Source organism: Anomaloglossus baeobatrachus, chromosome 2 (assembly GCF_048569485.1).
Source record: "Anomaloglossus baeobatrachus isolate aAnoBae1 chromosome 2, aAnoBae1.hap1, whole genome shotgun sequence".
Classification (NCBI taxonomy): Eukaryota; Metazoa; Chordata; class Amphibia; order Anura; family Aromobatidae; genus Anomaloglossus; species Anomaloglossus baeobatrachus.
The window spans coordinates 427,587,450-427,608,151 of NC_134354.1; the positions used below are offsets into that span (position 1 = coordinate 427,587,450).

The 20,702-nt window shown below is 48.0% G+C and overlaps 1 protein-coding gene across 2 annotated transcripts in view; it reads right to left on the bottom strand.

Moving 5' to 3' along the window:
* The window catches only part of TUBD1 (tubulin delta 1), a 67,724-nt gene that overhangs the window by 25,784 nt on the left and 21,238 nt on the right, over positions 1 to 20,702 (bottom strand). The window contains exon 2 of one of the 2 annotated variants that reach the window (XM_075334163.1): positions 11,919 to 12,064. The exons of the other annotated variant lie outside the window; for it this stretch is intronic. The gene's annotated coding sequence lies outside the window, so the exon portion shown is untranslated. The remainder of the gene's footprint in view (positions 1 to 11,918; positions 12,065 to 20,702) is intronic. 2 annotated transcript variants of the gene reach the window in all.

The window sequence follows — 20,702 nt, forward strand, 5'->3', positions numbered from 1 at the left end:
TTGGTTTAGGTGCTGATCTAGAGCAGGCTTTAATAAACCGGGACATCAAGTGATTATGTGCCAGGTCGTAGTTATATAGAGCCCCTTGTGCTGAACTTGGACTTTTAAGGTGCTGGTAGTGAGACATAACTCCACCCTCCCTTGCGAGAACTGTAAAACAGGATCGATAGGAACCTTATTACCTATCTTGGCCTGTGAAGAAGATAGGAATCTATTCCAAGTTCTCGCATAAATATTAGTCGCAACCGTCTTCCTACTCTGGGAGTAATGTTACCACCAAGTTATGGGGAAAAACCCTTCCTCTCTAGTAGTGACCTCTCAAAGTCCATGTCGTTAGATGTAGGTTGGAAACTTGGGGATTTCTGACAAGTCCCTGCAAGAGAAGATTCGGGATCTCCGGAAGCACTCCTGGGTGGGAGATGGACATCCTCCTTAGCTTGGAAAACCATGTTTTGGGGTTGTTTTTTTTTAGCTAGACGGGTGCTATTAGGACTACACCTGCCAGGTTTTCCCAGATATTCCTGAGGACTGCTGTAATGAGAATTACTGGAGGAAAAGCATAAGACAAAATAAAGTATTATCTAATAGGAAGGAGTCTACCACATTAACACATGAGGATTATCTCTGGGGTCCAGAGGACAGAATTTTTTTTTATTTTTTATGGTTCCATTTGTTTGCAAACAGAGTTATTTCCGGCTGCCCCCATAAGTCTGTTTTCTGTGCAAATACTGAATGATTTGGAGCTCATTCTCCCTGTCTTGGCCGATTGCAGCTGAGGAAGTCTGCTTTGCGTTGTTAATGACTGCAGTTGCTCCGCGCAAGCTGAAATATACCGTTGGTTGTCTCTAATAAGGGCCTGGAATGAGTTCCCCCCTGATGGTTCATGTATGCTACCGTCCAGAACTGTCCAAAAATTCTTACGTGGTAAATCACAAATAGAAGGGGGGAAGGGAACCGGAATTGCATGTTACACCACCAACACTTATTTTCAAATTTGAAGAGGCTGATTTCTCCATCTTCGACCACTCTCCCTTAATCAGATGGTCCTGCAGCTTAGCTCACCAGCCACTGGGACTTGTGTCTGAAGTAACAATCCTTGAGATTGAGTCCCACCAGACTACAGCCCTTGACGGAGTCTTTATGTTTTGCCACCAAAAAGAGACAATTGGCAATCCTTAGTGGTAATTCTCCCTCCAGGGCTACCTCGCCTTCTAGAATATTCCACTGTAATTCTCTGGTATGCATTTGGACCCAGAAGACTGCAGAGGTGCACGAGGTCATTGACCCCAGGAGAGACCTGTTCCGCCAGACAGACATGATGGGGGACATTGCTTCTGAGAGCTGAATGCGAATCTTCATCATTTTATCCTCTGGAAGATGACATTCCTGAGTATTTGAGTCTAGGATGAGTTCCAAGAACACTTGCACCCTCTGTGGCTCCAATCTTGATTTTTCTAGTTCAGCAGCCAACCCAGGTTTCTCCTGGTGGTGCAGACTTCTTGTATTTGGGCTTTGCACTGATAAGATGCGTCCAAAATCAGGAAGTCATCCAGATAAGGGATTAGCAACGTGTCCCTCTCCCATAGGCGGGCCATCACTTCAGCTACCAGTTTGGTAAAAATGCGCAAGCTTCTGATAACCCAAAGGGGAGAGCCCTGTACTGAATGTCTCGAATCGTCCCTTTTTATGTATTCGGACCTGTGAGGATTTCTGGTAATTACCGTGTATGGGCACGTGATAATACGCATTCTTCAAGACCAGGACCGTCATATAACACATGGGAAAAGTATGTTTATCGTGTACCTGATTGTCTCCAGTATCTCTGCTTCCAGTGCCTGCTATTCAATTAGGGATGTCCGGGGGGAATGTTAACACGAACCTCTGCAGAGGCGTGTACTGGAATTCCAAACTTAGGCCGGACCTCACTAGTGCGAGGAACCAACCGCTGGTTGAAATCTTTTCCCAGGTAGGAAAGAGTACGGAAAGTCTTCACCCTACCTGGGAACACCCATTATTGGAAGGGCTTCTTCTCTTTTGGGGAAGGACTTGTGAACATAAGACCTCGGTCCTTTTTTCCTTGGTTGATATTCCATCTTCCCTGATCTGGGGGGCTTCCTTTGGGTCCCTTTTTGCTTCCGAAAGGAACTCGTACAAGATGGAAAGGAGAGGCTTGGGAACCCTTTCTTCTTATCTCCAGCTTCTCCAAGATTACATCCAATACCGAATTGAATAAGTAATCTCCCTCGCACGGAATGGAGCATAGCTTGGACTTAGCCTGGATATTCCCAGGCCAACCTTTGAGGCAAAGAGCCCTATGAGCTGCACATGTCAATGCTGCCGATCTCGCTGCCAGTCGTGCTAAATCTGCCTATGCGTCTGAAAGAAATGGTGCTGTACCATGAATCAATGGGATTGTGGACAAGATCTCTTTCTTGGGTACCTTGTCCCGGAGCTGCTCTTCAAGATGAATCAACCAGACAGTCAGGGATCTAGGTCATGCTTGTCGCCGAGATAGCTGGTCTCAGGACCTCCACTTTTGAAATAGCCACATGCAAAATGTAGTGGCGGATTCGTCGAAAGGATATTTCCTTTTGAAGGATGACGGAAGAGGACCCAGTTTTTTTTTTTGCTTCACTCTCTCTTGATAAGGGACTCAATTTTTTCATTGACTGGGAAGGCCTGACCCGGCTTCTGCTCAAGGCCCCAAACATGATGTCCTCCACAGTCTGGCAGGCTTTCTGCTCATCTAACCCATGGTGGATCTAACCGCTCTGAGCAGCCTATCCGTATCCTCTACAGGGAAACAATGGCGCCCCCCAATATTGTGTCAGAAGAGGATGATGAATGGGAGGAGTGAAAGGACCCACACTCTCCTACTTATCTGTCCGACACACTGACTGAAGGGAAGATCTTTTAAGTCTCTTTTTCCTCTTTATCCTCCTTTCCCATGGATAGGGATCTAAGGGAACTTTTTACCTCTGACCTAATAAAGGGCCCTAAGATCTGAGGTGAAGCCAGGGGTTTCCTCAAAAAACATTTGCTATATGCATGAGTGACAAAGAAGGGAATTTTGTTTACTTACCGTAAATTCCTTTTCTTCTAGCTCCAATTGGGAGACCCAGACAATTGGGTGTATAGCTACTGCCTCCGGAGGCCGCACAAAGTACTACACTTAAAAGTGTAAGGCCCCTCCCCTTCTGGCTATACACCCCCCCGTGGGAGCACGGGTCCCTCAGTTTTAGTGCAAAAGCAAGAAGGAGGAAAGCCAATAACTGTTTCAAAAACAAATTCAATCCGATAAACAATATCGGAGAACGTAACTTATCAACATGAACAACATGTGCACCCGAAAAACAAATACCCTAAGAAAAAAACAGGGCGGGTGCTGGGTCTCCCAATTGGAGCTAGAAGAAAAGGAATTTACGGTAAGTAAACAAAATTCCCTTCTTCTTTTTCGCTCCTAATTGGGAGACCCAGACAATTGGGACGTCCAAAAGCAGTCCCTGGGTGGGTAAAAGAATACCTCGTGATCGGGCTGTCAGGCAGCCCTTTCTTACAGGTGGGCCACCGCCGCCTGCAGGACTTGTCTACCTAGGCTGGCATCCGCCGAAGCGTAGGTATGCACCTGATAATGCTTGGTAAAAGTGTGCAGACTCGACCAGGTAGCTGCCTGGCACACCTGCTGAGCCGTAGCCTGATGCCGTAATGCCCAGGACGCACCCACGGCTCTGGTAGAATGGGCCTTCAGTCCAGAAGGAGTCGGAAGCCCAGCAGAACGGTAGGCGTGAAGAATTGGTTCCTTGATCCACCGCGCAAGGGTGGATTTGGAAGCTTGCGACCCTTTATGCTGACCAGCGACCAGGATAAAGAGTGCATCCGAACGGCGCAGAGGCGCCGTGCGGGAAATGTAGATCTTGAGTGCTCTCACCAGGTCCAACAGATGCAAACCCTTTTCAAATTGGTGAACTGGATGCGGACACAAAGATGGTAAGGTGATATCCTGATTGAGATGAAAGGAAGATACCACCTTGGGAAGAAACTCTGGAATTGTACGCAGTACTACCTTGTCTTGGTGAAACACCAGGAAGGGAGATTTGCAAGATAACGCCGCCAGCTCTGACACTCTCCGAAGAGACGTGACCGCCACCAGAAAAGCCACTTTCTGTGAAAGCCGAGAAAAGGAAATCTCCTTCATAGGCTCGAAAGGTGGCTTCTGGAGAGCAATTAGAACCTTGTTCAGATCCCAGGGTTCCAATGGCCGCTTGTAAGGGGGAATGATATGACAAACCCCTTGCAGGAACGTGCGTACCTTAGGAAGTCGCGCCAGGCGCTTCTGAAAGAATACGGATAGCGCAGAGACTTGTCCTTTAAGGGAGCTAAGCGACAAACCTTTTTCCAACCCAGACTGCAGGAAGGAAAGAAAAATAGGCAATGCAAATGGCCAGGGAGGAACTCCCTGAGCAGAGCACCAAGATAAGAATATCTTCCACGTTCTGTGGTAGATCTTGGCGGAGGATGGTTTCCTAGCCTGTCTCATGGTGGCAACAACATCATGAGATAAACCTGAGGTCCCTAGGATCCAGGACTCAATGGCCACACAGTCAGGTTCAGGGCCGCAGAATTCAGATGGAAAAACGGCCCTTGAGACAGCAAGTCTGGACGGCCTGGTAGCGCCCACGGTTGTCCTACCGTGAGATGCCACAGATCCGGGTACCACGACCTCCTTGGCCAGTCTGGAGCGACGAGAATGGCGCAACGGCAGTCGGACCTGATTTTGCGGAGCACTCTGGGCAATAATGCCAGAGGTGGGAACACATAAGGTAGTCGGAACTGCGACCAATCCTGAACTAAGGCGTCTGCCGCCAGAGCTCGGTGATCGTGAGACCGTGCCATGAAAACCGGGACCTTGTTGTTGTGCCGTGACGCCATCAGGTCGACGTCCGGCATCCCCCAGCGGCGACAGATCTCCTGAAACACGTCCGGGTGAAGGGACCATTCCCCTGCGTCCATGCCCTGGCGACTGAGAAAGTCTGCTTCCCAGTTTTCCACGCCTGGGATGTGAACTGCGGATATGGTGGATGCTGTGTTTTCCACCCACGTCAGAATCCGCCGGACTTCTTGAAAGGCTTGCCGACTGCGTGTTCCCCCTTGGTGGTTGATGTACGCCACCGCTGTGGAATTGTCCGACTGAATCCGGATCTGCTTGCCCTCCAGCCACTGTTGGAAGGCTCGCAGAGCAAGATAGACTGCTCTGATTTCCAGAACATTGATCTGAAGGGTGGACTCTCTCTGAGTCCACGTACCCTGAGCCCTGTGGTGAAGAAACACTGCTCCCCACCCTGATAGGCTCGCATCTGTCGTGACCACCGCCCAGGATGGGGGTAGGAACGACTTTCCTTTTGACAATGAGGTGGGAAGAAGCCACCATCGGAGAGAGTCCTTGGCTGCCTGAGAGAGGGAGACATCCCTGTCGAGGGACGTCGACTTCCCGTCCCATTGGCGGAGAATGTCCCATTGTAGAGGGCGCAGATGAAACTGCGCGAAAGGGACTGCTTCCATTGCTGCCACCATCTTCCCTAGGAAATGCATGAGGCGCCTCAAGGAGTGGGACTGGTTCTGCAGGAGAGATTGCACCCCTGTCTGCAGAGAGCACTGTTTGTCCAGTGGAAGCTTCACTATCGCTGAGAGAGTATGAAACTCCATGCCAAGATATGTTAGTGATTGGGTCGGGGTTAGATTTGACTTTGAAAAGTTGATAATCCACCCGAAACTCTGGAGAGTCTTCAGTGCCACGTCCAGACTGTGTTGGCATGCCTCTTGAGAGGGTGCCTTTATAAGTAGATCGTCCAAATACGGGATCACGGAGTGACCCTGCGAGTGCAGGACAGCTACTACTGCTGCCATGACCTTGGTGAAGACCCGAGGGGCTGTTGCCAGCCCGAAAGGTAACGCTACGAACTGCAGGTGTTCGCTTTCTATAACGAAGCGTAGAAAACGCTGATGCTCTGGCGCAATCGGCACGTGAAGATAAGCATCTTTGATGTCTATTGATGCTAAGAAATCTCCTTGAGACATTGAGGCTATGACGGAGCGTAGAGATTCCATCCGGAACCTCCTGGTTTTTACGTGTTTGTTGAGCAACTTTAGATCCAGGACGGGCCGAAAGGACCCGTCCTTCTTTGGCACCACAAACAGATTGGAGTAAAAACCGTGACCTTGTTCCTGAAGAGGAACGGAAGTCACCACTCCTTCCGCCTTTAGAGCGGCCACCGCCTGCAGCAGAGCATCGGCTCGGTCGGGCGGTGGGGAAGTTCTGAAGAAACGAGTTGGAGGACGAGAGCTGAACTCTATCCTGTACCCGTGAGACAGAATGTCCCTCACCCAACGGTCTTTGACCTGTGACAGCCAAATGTCGCCAAAGCGGGAGAGCCTGCCACCGACCGAGGATGCGGAGAGAGGAGGCTGAAAGTCATGAGGAAGCCGTCTTGGTAACGGTTCTTCCTGCTGTCTTTTTTGGGCGTGACTGAGTCCGCCAAGAATCTGAGCCTCTCTGATCCTTTTGAGTCCTTTTGGACGAGGAGAATTGGGACCTGCCTGAGCCTCGAAAGGACCGAAAACCAGACTGACCCCTCCTTTGTTGGGGCTTGTTTTGTCTGTGTTGAGGTAAGGATGAGTCCTTACCCTTGGAGTGTTTAATGATTTCATCCAAACGCTCCCCAAACAATCGGTCACGAGAAAAAGGCAAACTGGTTAAGCACTTCTTGGAAGCAGAATCTGCCTTCCATTCTCTCAACCACAGGGCTCTGCGCAAAACCACGGAGTTGGCTGACGCCACCGCCGTACGGCTCGTAGAGTCCAGGACAGCATTAATCGCGTAAGACGCGAATGCAGACATTTGAGAGGTCAATGGTGCCACCTGTGGGGCAGATGTACGTGTGACCGAGTCGACTTGTATAAGCCCAGCTGAAATGGCTTGGAGTGCCCATACGGCTGCAAAAGCTGGCGCCAACGACGCTCCAATAGCTTCATAGATGGATTTCAGCCAGAGCTCCATCTGCCTGTCAGTGGCATCTTTAAGTGCCGCTCCATCTTCTACTGCAACTAAAGATCTAGCTGCAAGCCTGGAGATTGGAGGGTCCACCTTGGGACACTGGGTCCAACCCTTGACCACGTCAGGGGGAAAAGGATAGCGTGTATCTTTAAGCCGTTTAGAAAACCGCTTCTCAGGATAAGCGTGGTGTTTCTGGATTGCATCTCTAAAGTCAGAGTGGTCCAGAAAAGTGCTTAATTTACGCTTGGGATATCTGAAATGGAATTTCTCCTGCTGTGAAGCTGCCTCCTCCGCAGGAGGAGCTGGCGGGGAAATATCTAACATCCTACTGATGGACGCTATAAGATCATTCACTATGGCGTCACCATCCGGTGTATCCAGATTGAGAGCGGTCCCAGGATCAGAATCTTGATCAGTTACATCCGCCTCATCACCCATAGATTCGTCCCGCTGGGATCCTGACCAGTGAGACGAAGTTGAGGGCCCCTCATAACGAGCCCGCTTAGGTTGTCTGGGACTGTTGTCTGAGTCAGAATCGTCACCCTGGGGTGCATGTGACACCCCCGGAGCTTGGAAGTGTTCCAGCTGAGGGGGACCAGGGAGCAATGATGCCACAGTGTCCATGGTCTGAGTTACTGGTCTAGACTGCAATGTTTCAAGAATCTTTGACATGGTCATAGACAATCTGTCAGCAAAAGCTGCAAACTCCGTTCCTGTCACCTGGACAGCATTCACAGGTGGTACACTCTGGGTCACGTCCAGCAGAGGCCCCGGCTGTGCAAGTTGCACAGGGGCCGAGCACTGCACACAATGGGGGTCAGTGGAACCTGCCGGTAGAGCAGCCCCACATGCGGTACAGGCAGCATATAATGTCTGTGCCTTGGCACCCTTGCGTTTTGCGGACGACATGCTGTTGCCTCCTTGTAATCTAGGAGGGTATATAGCCGAGAATCACCAGCGACCGTACAGTACAAAGTATTTGCAAACACAAAATACTCAGTATACAAACGGCACAAGTGGGGGTGAGCCCTTGAGGGCTGCTTACCGCCCGCTGAACAGAGGGTATGAGGCCGTAGAATCCCGTGTCTGGGTCTCCCCGTCTCCCCTCTGCAGCTCAGCGTGCAGGCAGGAATGGCTGCCGGCGTTCTGTGAAGAGGGGCGGACCGTGGGCGTGCCACAAACAAGGTGCGGGAAACTGCGTCCTACTGTGCCTGGTGTGAGGGCTGGAGTATGTAAAAAAGACTCCAGCCCTCAGCGCTGATGCTCTGTACAGCGTCCCGCCCTCCTCCTGACTGGCAGGTGCGGAGGCGGGAACGAACGAACTAGGCCGCAAAAGCCGGGGACTGTAGTAATAAGCGCGGCCGTGATATATGCACGGTCAGCGCGGAAGTCCCCGGCGCACCACAAGTCCCAACCGCGTCGCAGTCCCAGCGGCCGGCGCGACCGTTCTCCCTGAGTCTACCCACTCAGCTAAGCTGAAGTGAGGAAATGGCACAAGCGCAGCAGCGCTGTTGTCCCCGGCGCACTAACACACCCAGCAATGCTGCGGTGTGCGCGCGTATGCACGGGGACACAGAGTACCTTGACGGAGCAGGGCCATGTCCCTGACGATACTCAGCTCCATATCCAGCGGCTTCTCCAGGGGCTGCGGATGGAGCACGGTCTCAGTGCCTGGAGACCGGTAAAATCCCACTTCGCCCAGAGCCCTAATGGGGATGGGGAAGGAATCAGCATGTGGGCTCCAGCCTCCGTACCCGCAATGGGTACCTCAACCTTAACAAGCACCACCGACAGAAAGTGGGGTGAGAAGGGAGCATGCTGGGGGCCCTGTATGGGCCCTCTTTTCTTCCATCCGACATAGTCAGCAGCTGCTGCTGACTAAATAGTGGAGCTATGCGTGCGTGTCTGACCTCCTTCGCACAAAGCAAAAACTGAGGGACCCGTGCTCCCACGGGGGGGTGTATAGCCAGAAGGGGAGGGGCCTTACACTTTTAAGTGTAGTACTTTGTGCGGCCTCCGGAGGCAGTAGCTATACACCCAATTGTCTGGGTCTCCCAATTAGGAGCGAAAAAGAAATTTTGGGCCAGGAACTGGGTAAACCGTCCCTACAGAGAGCAAACTCCCTGTTCTTGCTCTTATAAGACTTTTCCTAGGCCTCTTCTAACAAACACATTAGGAGGAAAAAGGGGGAGTCCTTTATAAAGTGAACTTTCATGAAAATCGCTTACAGAAAGGGTCACTAATGGTACCAGATAAGGAGGAAAAATTGGGTCAGATGACGCGTTTCCTCTGGAGGCTGTGGAATCAGTTTTCTTTCCCGGGTCCTTTTAACCAGATCCACGACTCTGCTGGCTGGTTCCGCTAGTGCTCCACAAGGACCGTCCATCGGAGCAGATGCCAGCCTTACTACACCGCTCCTGCCAGGCTTTCTATTGCTGGCTGTTCCAGCTTGCCTGAGGCTGCTTTCACACCTCCGGTTTCTGCAATGCGGTACACTCCGGCACTTTGCAGGAAAATCGCAAGCGGTTTTTTTTGCTGCCGGTTGCGTTTTTTCTGCATAGACTTTAATTAGTGCCGCATTGTGCCGCATGGCCTTGCGTTCCATCCGGTTTTTGCCACATGCGGCAGATTTAGCCGTTGCGGTGGCCGGATGGAACGTTGCCTAGCACGTTTTTTCGTGCGGCAAAAAAAAACCGCATCGCGCCGCATTCGGCCGATGCGGTGCATTTTTCAATGCATGCCTATGGCGGCCGGATGCGGCGCGATGCGGCAAAAACCGCATCCAGCCGCCGCATGCGGTTTTTGCCACTGCGCATGCTCAGTAGCATGCCGCAAGCGGCAAAAACCGGACGGGCCGCAAGGGAAAAACTTATGCAAAGGATGCGGTGTTTTCACCGCATCCGTTGCATAGCTTGCACAGCCGGATTGAGCCGCAGAGCTCAAGCCGGATGTGTGAAAGCAGACCTGAGGGAATAATGGTCTGGAGCCAAAAGTTTCTCCACTGGTGATCAGACCACACTTTCAAATCCGTGCAGGACCTGCCAGATACAGCCCCATCCTCCACGCATCCTCCAGTGCCTCAGAAGTACTATCTGCTTTCTGTTCACACAATCCCGGGTGCATGCATCATCAGAATGTGTCCATGTGGATGTGAGACTCGCGTATGCGCACCCAGCAGCAGCCTGTCCAGAACACCCAGGGGTTGCTGTGGCTCACGCCCTCATGCGACATGAAAGAATCCATGGGCCCACCGCGGAAAATTCAGGAACTCTTGCTCCAGCCGCAGCAGGGACCTTTTCCACAGCATGTCCCGGTGAGCGAGGCCTGGGAACTTCTTTCTTCTTACTTCCTGGTAGTACTGCTTCAGAGGTTCCCCCTCTAAGAACAGGAAACCAACTGATGTGTGGGAGAGGTACCGCCCTTTTATTCTGTAGGTTTCCTGTTTTTGAAGGGCGGATCCCCTCTCTCTGTGGTGCTGTCATGGATGAGAGGGAAAAAAAAAACAAAAACAAAAACAAATGGAGCAGGAGATATGCATCTGCAAATGAGACAACTACGACTTGAAGGCGAGAGTGCTTGTCTAGGGGGAAGTACACTCCTCCTACCTCAGTGTGAAAGATCATGCCCAGTAATTTCAGGTACTGGAATGCAAATTATTTTGGTGCCCTAGGCAGACAAAGCAGATGGGGGCTTATGGTTTATCAGGGGGGTAGCAAGTAAAGGAATGGGTCAGAGACTAAAGCTAAAAGGACCCCTAACGCACCCCCTCTCCCGTCCAGTGGGTCAGGTGACAAGCTCAGACGACCACTTCAACTAGAATTGTTAAATTTTTAACCAATAAAATGCCAGCTAAAGTTAACAAAAAGGGATGTACTTTAGGGGTTAGGCTCAACAGGGAGTGCATTTTCAAAGTTATATATAGAATCATTCATTGTTGTCATTTACACAATAGAAGGGACAAATTGCGATATCCATCTCTGACATCCTATATTATAATGTCAGACCCAAAGTCAGTCATGGAAATGAATATAATTTAACTATAATGAGGGCCAATTGATTTCAATTAAGGTGTCCAGCATTTAGCAGATACCCTAATGGAAACTAAACAGACCCCTCAATAGATAAATGTATACGTATGATAGTTTTTAAGTGTGTCATGCAACAAAACTGATGGTGGTTCTGGTGCCATATTCCTGTACTGAGGATAGTTCGCCTGACTTTTTCATGTACAGATGGTGGTTTCTGTGTCATATTCCTGTACTAATGGTGGTTCTGATAATGTATTCATATAGTGATTATCGTCCTGGTACTGTAATCATGCACTACCGGTGGCTCTGGTGATGTATTCATGTAGAGAGGATAGTTCTGGTGCTGTATTCATCACCAGATCCATTATCAGTACATGAACACGAAACTAAAATGATCATCAGTACATACATAGAACACCAGAGCCATCAATAGTAGATAATACCGCACCATAACCTTAATCAGTATATAAATAGGTCACTAGAAGCACCATCAGTGCATAGGTACAGCACTAGAATCACCATCAGTACATTAATGCATTACCAGGACCTCAATCAGTACATGAATTCATCACAAGAACCACCATCAGTAAATAAATACAACATTACTATCATCAGTACATGAATACATTACTAAGCTTAGTACAGAAATCAAATGTAATGTCAAGTCAGACCCATATACATCTGTATCTCATGAATCTACAACTCCCTGTATGTTCTTAACAGTTTTAGGTAGATGCTGGGAGTTGTTATCAGAATTTATCAAACTGCAGACCATACAGAAACCATAATACTGATAAAGCATAGTCAGTATCAACAAGTAAATAATACCATCCAGGTACCTTATAGGTGACATCTTTTTCGATTGAGTTGTTTCTTTCTTTTCTTCTCCATCTTGTCCAGACGGCATGATGACTTTTCACATCCACAACTTTCTCTCCAGATTCCCTCTTCTCAGGTCTTCTACAGCAGGTCCCCACATGGTGTCCTTAAAAAAATAAGATTGTTGCTGAATGCTGCAGGCATTCAGCAATGACAATCCCCTCCCTCCCCCAAAGTGTGCCCTCCTCTGGGAGGCAGGAGGTAGCACCTTAGGCAGGTGACAATCCTCTCTACCCCTCGACCCAGCCCTGTTGGGATTAAATTAGATATAGCTTTGGTCTGTTAATGATAAATCTGAAGTATTGCAAGAATTCACAGCGTTTTAAATACTGGATAGATTCTCCTCCCGTCACGAAAAATATGTAATGTGGCAAATTGGAAATGAAGAGAACTGACAGCAAAGCAATGAAATATTGACAATGGGAATGTGAAGATAAAGTGTCATGTATGTTTACCCAAGAGAGGACTTCTCCTGACTCCAGTGATGTGACTACAGATCTTTTTGGGAACTGAATAGGTTGGATGAGTATCTCTGGAACCGTTCAGTTTTTAGAGCGAAAGGAATGTTTCTTTGGAGGTAAATTTGATAGCGAAACCCAGAGATACCACCTTCTTCGACTAAGCGTTGTCCACGTCAGAAGATGTTTTGACTGAGGGAATACCTTCTTTTTTTTTAAATCAGATACTTTTTTATTAAAACAGAATACATACAACAGAATAACAAATCGGCATCCAAATTAAATTTATCACATCTATTACCCCTTTAACTCCCCCTCCCGCCCCCCTCCCCAACCCTGGCAGCAACACTTCTCCCCGATACTACATCCCATTTAGTACACACTTAGGATACCCTTCAACTGTAGTATAACAACCATCCCGTTGTGCAGGAGGAACAACTAGTAACACAAATAAAACAAAACATACACATCAGAGGTCTCAGACGGCTATCCCCGTCCCAGACCAGTTTATTGGTCCATCACTCGTCTTATTCGCATTGCAGCCAAGGAGACCATAGCTTCTCAAACATTTTAACATTCCCCCTTCTTTCATACACTCCCTGTTCCAGCTGAAGAATACATTTCACCCTTTTAATGTACTCTCCCCTGGTCGGGGGGTCTTTTTTAATCCAGGACCTGGCGATTAGCTTTCTTGCCGCATACAGCAGCCTAGCAATGACAATTTTCATAGTATTTTCCACCCCAAGCTCCTCAACATATCCCAATAGGCATATCACTGGTTCCCTGGGGAGGACACACCCATATGTTCTTCCTATCTTGTGGATAAGCTTAGTCCAAAAGGAGACCAGTCTCGGACAAGACCACATCATGTGAAAAATACCTGCGTCAGATCCCTGACACCTTGGACACTCCGAATTCCTTTTCAACCCCATTTTAAACATCAGTAAGGGAGACCTATATACCCGGTGAATCACGTATAGGTGAGACAGTCTGGCCGGTTCGCTTATGGAAAGTTTAGGGACATACTCCAGGATACTCTCCCACACCTCCTCCGTTATCGGCCCAACTTCCTCCTCCCATTTAGATTTAGTTTTAATTGGGTAGTCTAAAAGAAAGGTATGTAGTATATCTTTATACGTGCCAGAAATGATCCCTTTAGTGCTTCCTCCGCCCTTACACACATACTCCAGTACCAGGTCAGTCTGTATGGCCACACTTTGTTTAGCCGCTTGGGCTGCAATCGCATGTTTTAATTGACTGTAGTGGAGCCAGCCGGACGCCGGTAACTGAAACTCACTCTGTAACTGCGGGAACGATTTCACAATTCCTCCGTCCAATATCTGATGCATGTATATCACACCCTTGCGTCTCCACTCCTCAATATTCCCCATTTTCTGAATCTCTGGGAGATTACTGTTATCCCAGATAGGTGTAAACTTAGTTAACCGGGTCACCCCTCTCACCCTTTTCAGCCTATCCCAGGTCTTATTTATAAGTGCCATTGTAGGAGACGTTCTACCCAGGAGCCCCACCGCACCATCCTCTAGTCCCATTACCAATGGACTTCTACCCACTATGTATTCCAGCACTTCTTTAATGCCCCCATCTTTCTCTCGATCAGACCAGCCCCTGAGGTGTTGACATTGCGCCGCTATATAATACAATTCCGGATTTGGGATTGCTAGACCCCCCTCATCCTTCGGCCTTTGTAAAGTCTCTAATCGCACCCTAGGCTGCTTTTTACCCCACACCAGGTCCCTAAACAGCGAGTTTATCCCTTTAAATCTTTTCCTTGAAATACAAACAGGGGCATTGTGCAGTATGTATAGGAGTTTAGGCATTACTACCATCTTTAGCAAATTAACCCTTCCAACAACTGACAAATGTAGCTTGTTCCAGGCATCCACCTTGGCTCTCAATTTTTTAAGGAGAGGCCATAAGTTCACCTGTATGTATTTTTCTACTGGCAGAGATATCTGGATACCTAGATATTTAAATTCGTCCACATTCTATAATTTGTTAGCCCCAGTATCCTCATTTGTCCAGGCTACTTCCCCATCCACTTTAAAGAGGCTCGATTTAGACCAATTAATGGTCAGTCCCGAAACTTCTCCAAATTTCTCTATTATCTGCATGGCATGATCCAATGAGGCTGATGGATCCCCCAAGAAAAGTAATAAATCGTCAGCATAAAGAGCTATTTTCTCCTCTAAATGCCCATACTTAAATCCATGGATCTCCTTTGTTTTCCTAATGGCCGCCGCCAGAGGCTCTATTGCAATAGCAAATAGGAGCGGCGATAGTGGGCAGCCCTGTCTCGTTCCCCGGTGCAACTCAAACGCTGAGGAGGTCATACCGTTAACTCTAACTTTAGCAGTAGGCCTATTATACAACAGCTGCACCCACTTTACAAACCGTGGGCCAAAACCCATATGCTGCAACACTTTCCACAGATACCCCCACTCAACACTATCGAACGCTTTCTGGGCATCTAGCGAAGCGATCACCCTCCGGCCAGGGTTGTCAGGCGGCAACTGTAGATTAAGGTACAATCTCCTGATATTAGCAGCTGTCGACCTATTGGCCATGAACCCTGATTGGTCCATATGGATTAGGTTAGATATAACCCCAGTCAGCCGGTTTGACAACACCTTAGCCAGAAGCTTCACGTCCGCTGTTAATAACGAGATGGGTCTATATGAGTCTGGAAGCCTCGGATTTTTATCCTCCTTAGGAATTACTACTATTATTGCTTCTCTCATAGATTCAGGCAATACACCTTCCCCCTCCGCCACCTCAAAGACTTTCAATAGTTTGGGTAATAGGATTTCTTCTAACTGTTTATAAATTTCAACTGGTAGCCCGTCTGCTCCCGGTGCCTTGTCATTGCTCATGCCATGCAGAGCGCCCTCCAGTTCATCAATAGTAATAGGTGACTCCAGTTTATCTCTATCAGCCACAGACAACACCGGAAGCTCACCTCGCTCAAGAAATGAGTCCACCTCTTCCACCCTCATCTCTCCGCTAGAAGAATATAGCGTGCGATAGAAATCTTTAAAGACCCCAAGGATCTCCTCAACCTCAGTGACCTGTGTCCCCTCCACCGTGTCCATACCATGCACAAATGAACTACTCCTTTGAGCTGCAGCTATGACCGATAATAGATGACCAATTTTTTCCCCCTCCTCATAAAAAAGCAATTTTTGGAATGCCTGCTTCCTTACCGCCTTCTCCAAAAGCATCTTATTAACCTGTTCATGCGCCTGCCTAAGATTTTGCTTCGCGTCCGTAGTAGTACTCCGGATTGCTTCCAGCTCTGCCTTATCTAAGGCCTCCAGGCTATCTTTCTCATCCTGCCTCGTCTGTGTTTTACGTTTACAGATATCCCTGAACAGGAGCCCCCTGAGGTATGCCTTCATCGCATCCCATACCACCAGCGGACCAGTGCTACCCTCGTTGTGGATAAAGAAATCCCCAAGATCCCGTTCTATATTCCCCATATTAATATGACGGATCCATGCTGGATGAAGCTTCCACTCTCCCCTCCTTCCCCCTGTCAGGGTCCCCCGTCGTATGGACACTAGAATTGGGCTATGATCCGAAATCACTCTTGTCAGATATTGCACGTCGCTTATCATTGCATCCATCAGATCACTAGCTAGAGCCATGTCAATGCGGGACAGAGTGTTATGTGAAGCCGAATAACAAGAGAAGCAGGATACCCTCCCATTCCTCACTCGCCAGGCATCCACCATTCCAAGTTCCCCAATAAGAGTGCCAAACGAAGTCATACAACTATCCTGGATACCTGGAGGTCTACTACTCCTATCCCAGTACAGATCTATCACATTATTGAAGTCCCCCACCAGTAAAAAAGGGATTACTCCCCCCTTCTCAGAGAACTCCCTTATCTCCCTTAGTTTGGTGCACTTATATGGAGGTGGTATATATATTGCAGCTATACACATGAGTCTGCCAAATATTTTACACTTGACGGCCACACACTGTCCTTCTTTATCCACATACACTTCTATCTCTTCATATTGCACAGAGTTATGGATCAGCAGTGATACACCCCTTGCATAGTTGGAAAAGGTGGAGTGATAGGAGATGGGTGCAGAAGGCCTATTTAAAACATGTGTTGTCTCCTTTGTTAGATGCGTTTCTAGTAGACATATTACTGACGGGTTCTGGTCTTGAACATATTTAATTATTGCCGCTCTCCTAGACCTATCTGATAACCCTCTAATATTCCAACTCAACACCTTAATTCTATCCCCCATTATCCCACCCAGTAAAACCATCAAACCTTGTAGTATCTCCCCATGCTGCCTCTACCCTACCCCTTTCCCCCCTCCCCCCCTGCTCCCCTCCCCTCCTACTCCCCACCACCTCCTGTTTTCGAGTACTCCCGTGAAGCATCGGGTTTTCCAAACCTGGTCCATAATCCCTACTAAATTCCCCCCTACCTCCCTCGCCTTCCCCTCTTAGACACATTTTAAAACTCGTCCCTTTTCCAACAATTCTCCACTCCCCCCCTTTCTATGTATAATCATATTCCACTCAACCAATATAACAGTAAAATGGCGAACAGTAATTAAACTGGAATCTCAAATTGTAAATACCACCACCGCGCCAAATTAGGCAGTCCCCATGTCCTGCGAAGCTCACATCAAACCCTTCGCATTCCCCCTGCATACTACCTCAATCCCAAAGGGAAGGAGAAAAAAAAAGAAAAAACAAGAAGGGTCCCCTGTAAGCTCCTAAGGATGTTGTAGAGCCTCAGCCGGCCTTCTCCAACACACTGCAGATTCAGACAGTCAGCTCATTCCTTCAAACGGATCCGCTTTTCGTTTGCGTCCAACCACTGCATGGCTTCCTCTGGAGTTGTAAAAAAGTGCACCCGCTCCAACGCCGTCACTCTTAGCTTTGCCGGGAACATCATTGAGTATTGCACCCCCATCTCTCGCAGGCGCCTCTTTACTCCTGTAAAAGTCATACGTAGCTTTTGAACAGAAATGGAGTAGTCCGGGTATATGGAAATTCTCTGGCCGTCAATCATAAGATCCTCCATGTCTCTTGCCTTTCGCAGTATAGTGTCCCTGTCTCTGTAGTTGAGGAGCTTGGCTAGCATAGTGCGAGGGCCCCTGCCTGTTGGTTGTGGCTGCACCGGGACTCTGTGTGCACGTTCCACAGCATAGAGCTTGGATAAGACATTAGCACCCATTTTCCCCCTGAGCCAGTCTTCTACATATTCAATGGGGTTTCTTCCTTCCGCTTTCTCAGGGATGCCGACAATTCGGATGTTATTTCTTCTAGAGCGGTTCTCTAAATCATCATTTTTTGCCATGATTTCAGCTATCTGCTGTGCAAATGTTTTTTCAGACTTTTGTAGTTTTGTAATATGATCCTCTGTTATCCCCACTCTCTCCTCTACAGCCGTTGTTCTCAGATCTGCTTTCTTGAGGTCTTTCTTAATGTCAGCAACCTCTGCCTGTAATCCCTTAACTTGCTTCGTCAGGGTAGTCAGAGCCTCTTTACAAAAAGACACCACTGCAAAAACGTCCTTTAAAGTGGGGTTTTCTGGAGCCTCCTGTGCACTATGTGCTTTCTCCACTTCTCCTGTCTTATCTTGCTGCTTTTCACCATCCCCCATATCATCAGAGCTGGCATTATCTTCTCCTTCCTCACCTCTGTTATCTATATGCTGATGTGATTTCTCTGAAGTCCGGGGAAATTTCTCCAGCCTTGCAGCGATCTGCATCCTCTCCTGACAGGCTGCATTAACTTTCTCAGCTTCCTGCCTTATCATGGCACCATCTTGAGAGCTGGGGACTTTCCCGCCTCCATTATCTTTTTGCCTGTGACGGACCATGGCACCTCTCTGCATCCACCAGACTCACTCCAGATAAGTCCTCACCACCTTATCTTCCTGACAGCCGGCTGAGGCAGTGATAACAGCGGTATTCAGGGATTTATCAAGGGAGTTTGCAGGAGAGCTCCACAAACAGGTCTCTTCACATTGCCGTCCAGGCCACGCCCGAGGGAATACCTTCATGTAGTGTAGGATTTGGTAGTGGAAGGCTTGCAGCTTTAAAAAAGGCCTCCCAGGAAGGCTTTGGCTTTAACAAGTCAGGGGGTCAAGAGAACTTCCCATCACTACCGCAGAAAGAAGAGTCACCTAGATGGCTGAAAAGTGTATGGTTCTAAGGAAACATAGTACTTTTCCCCCCTGCGGCTCTGTGATGATCACATCTAAGCACTTACCAAAGCGCCTGTACCAATGTGAAAGGGAGCCCAGTAACGACCTTTTTGGCAGCAGCTCAAGGGACAGAATAATGACGCAATGTTAAAGGTACAATATAGTGGAGTGCAATATGTGTACCTCCTAGGTCGAAAGAAACAGGTGGGGAACATCTATGCCACCTTAGAAAGGACTAAAATGGATAAAAAAAAAAATAAAAAATGAAGACGCTCTGATACAGGTTGTGCCTGCCTGTTACGTGGAAACTAGGCTAAAGCTGAGCTGCCTTTTGTCCTAGAATAGGGGAATAGACCACCAGGTGAAGCCAACGCTTTTTTTTTCTCCACCTACTATCAAACCTCCAAGTGGCAGGGCTTATAACCACAGCCCTGTGTCCTCCCATGCTATAAACCACATCCCCTCTCTAAATGGAACAGCAGTATGCTTGGATGTCTACCTCTCCATATATTTCTATTGGTCTATGGGAGTGGTAGTGTGCATGTGTGACCACTGACAGTAAATGCACTACCGCTCCATTCCCATAGAAAACATGGTTCCCCTTCTCTGTGAGATTTCAAAAATCTCATGCACATGTTGGTTGTTTTCTGTGCGCATTTTGAGGACTGCTACATTTTTCCCAAAATACAAAATATCAATACTTCTACAGTTTTTTGCAGCACTTTTCACAATTTCAAATGAATGGGTGAAAATGCAAGTATAAACTTTACAAAAAAGCGACACAAACGTGCATATTGTACCCTGCAAAAATGCAATGTGTGAACGAATTCTAGTTTTGGCTCGAAATACGTAGTCGAGTACTTTAAGAAAAAGTTGTGACACAGACACACACGAATTAGTACAAAGTGTCATTAGTCAGCTCTGTTTTGTTTGTACAAACAAAGCTAAAACAACATAGAAGAATGATCTGAGTCACTAAAGCCCCCCCCCATCACACATAGTGATGTTGTTAGCGAGATCGCTGAAACGTCACAGATTTTGTGATGCAACAGCGACCTCGCTATGTGTGACACATAGCAGCGACCGTCTCCCGCGCGATATCTCCGATCGTACCTGAACATCCTTGTTCATTTTCTGATCGTTGGTGGGTCCCAACGACCGCCGAGGATCTGCATATTGTTCCTGCGTCGTTACTTAGATCTGCCTGTTTGACAGCTCACTAACGACCATATAGCGATGTACCAGCGATCCTGACCAGGTCGTATCCTTGTCGGGATCGCTGGAACGTCGCTACGTGTAATGGGACCCGAAGTAAAGTCTATTGGGATCTTATATGTTGAAGAGATTGGGGTGGAAAATACTATGAAAATTGCCATTGCCAGACTGCTATATGCGGCAAGGACGATAATTGCTAGGTCTTGGACTAAAGAAGATCCCCCATCTAGGGGAGAGTACATTAAAAGGGTGAAATGTAATATACAGCTGGAATAGGGAGTGTATGAAAGAAGGGGGAATTCTAAAATGCATGAGAAGCTATGGACTCCCTGGCTGCAATATGGTTAGGCGGAGTGATGGACTAATGTTCTATCTTGTGACTGTGAATCTATGGTGGATCTCTAAATAAGTTTTGCGTTCTTTGTATTACAAGTAACTATTTTATAACTTAGAGTGTTCCGATATTTCATTTCTTAAGGATGGAGGATTATTTATATGTATACCAAATGTGATGCAGTATCTTGGGAGTAGAAATGCTGTCTGGGAGGGGAGGGAAGGGGACGGGGCGAGAAAAGGGGTAATTGATATGACAAATCTGTATGAATACTGGCTTGTGGCACGGTTGTATATATACTTCTTTACAGTGGCGTAACTAGAGTGTGATGGGCCCCGGTGCGAAAGTTGGACCTGGGCCCCCCTCCGGACGTTGGTCAGATGAATGGGCACCTGTATGTTCCCAATCCTGGTACATATGTCCCCCATACTGATATATATGTCCGCATCCTGGTATACATGTTTCCCATCCTGGTATACATGGTATATAACGTCCCCATCCTGGTATATATTTATCCAATCCTGGGCCGATCCTA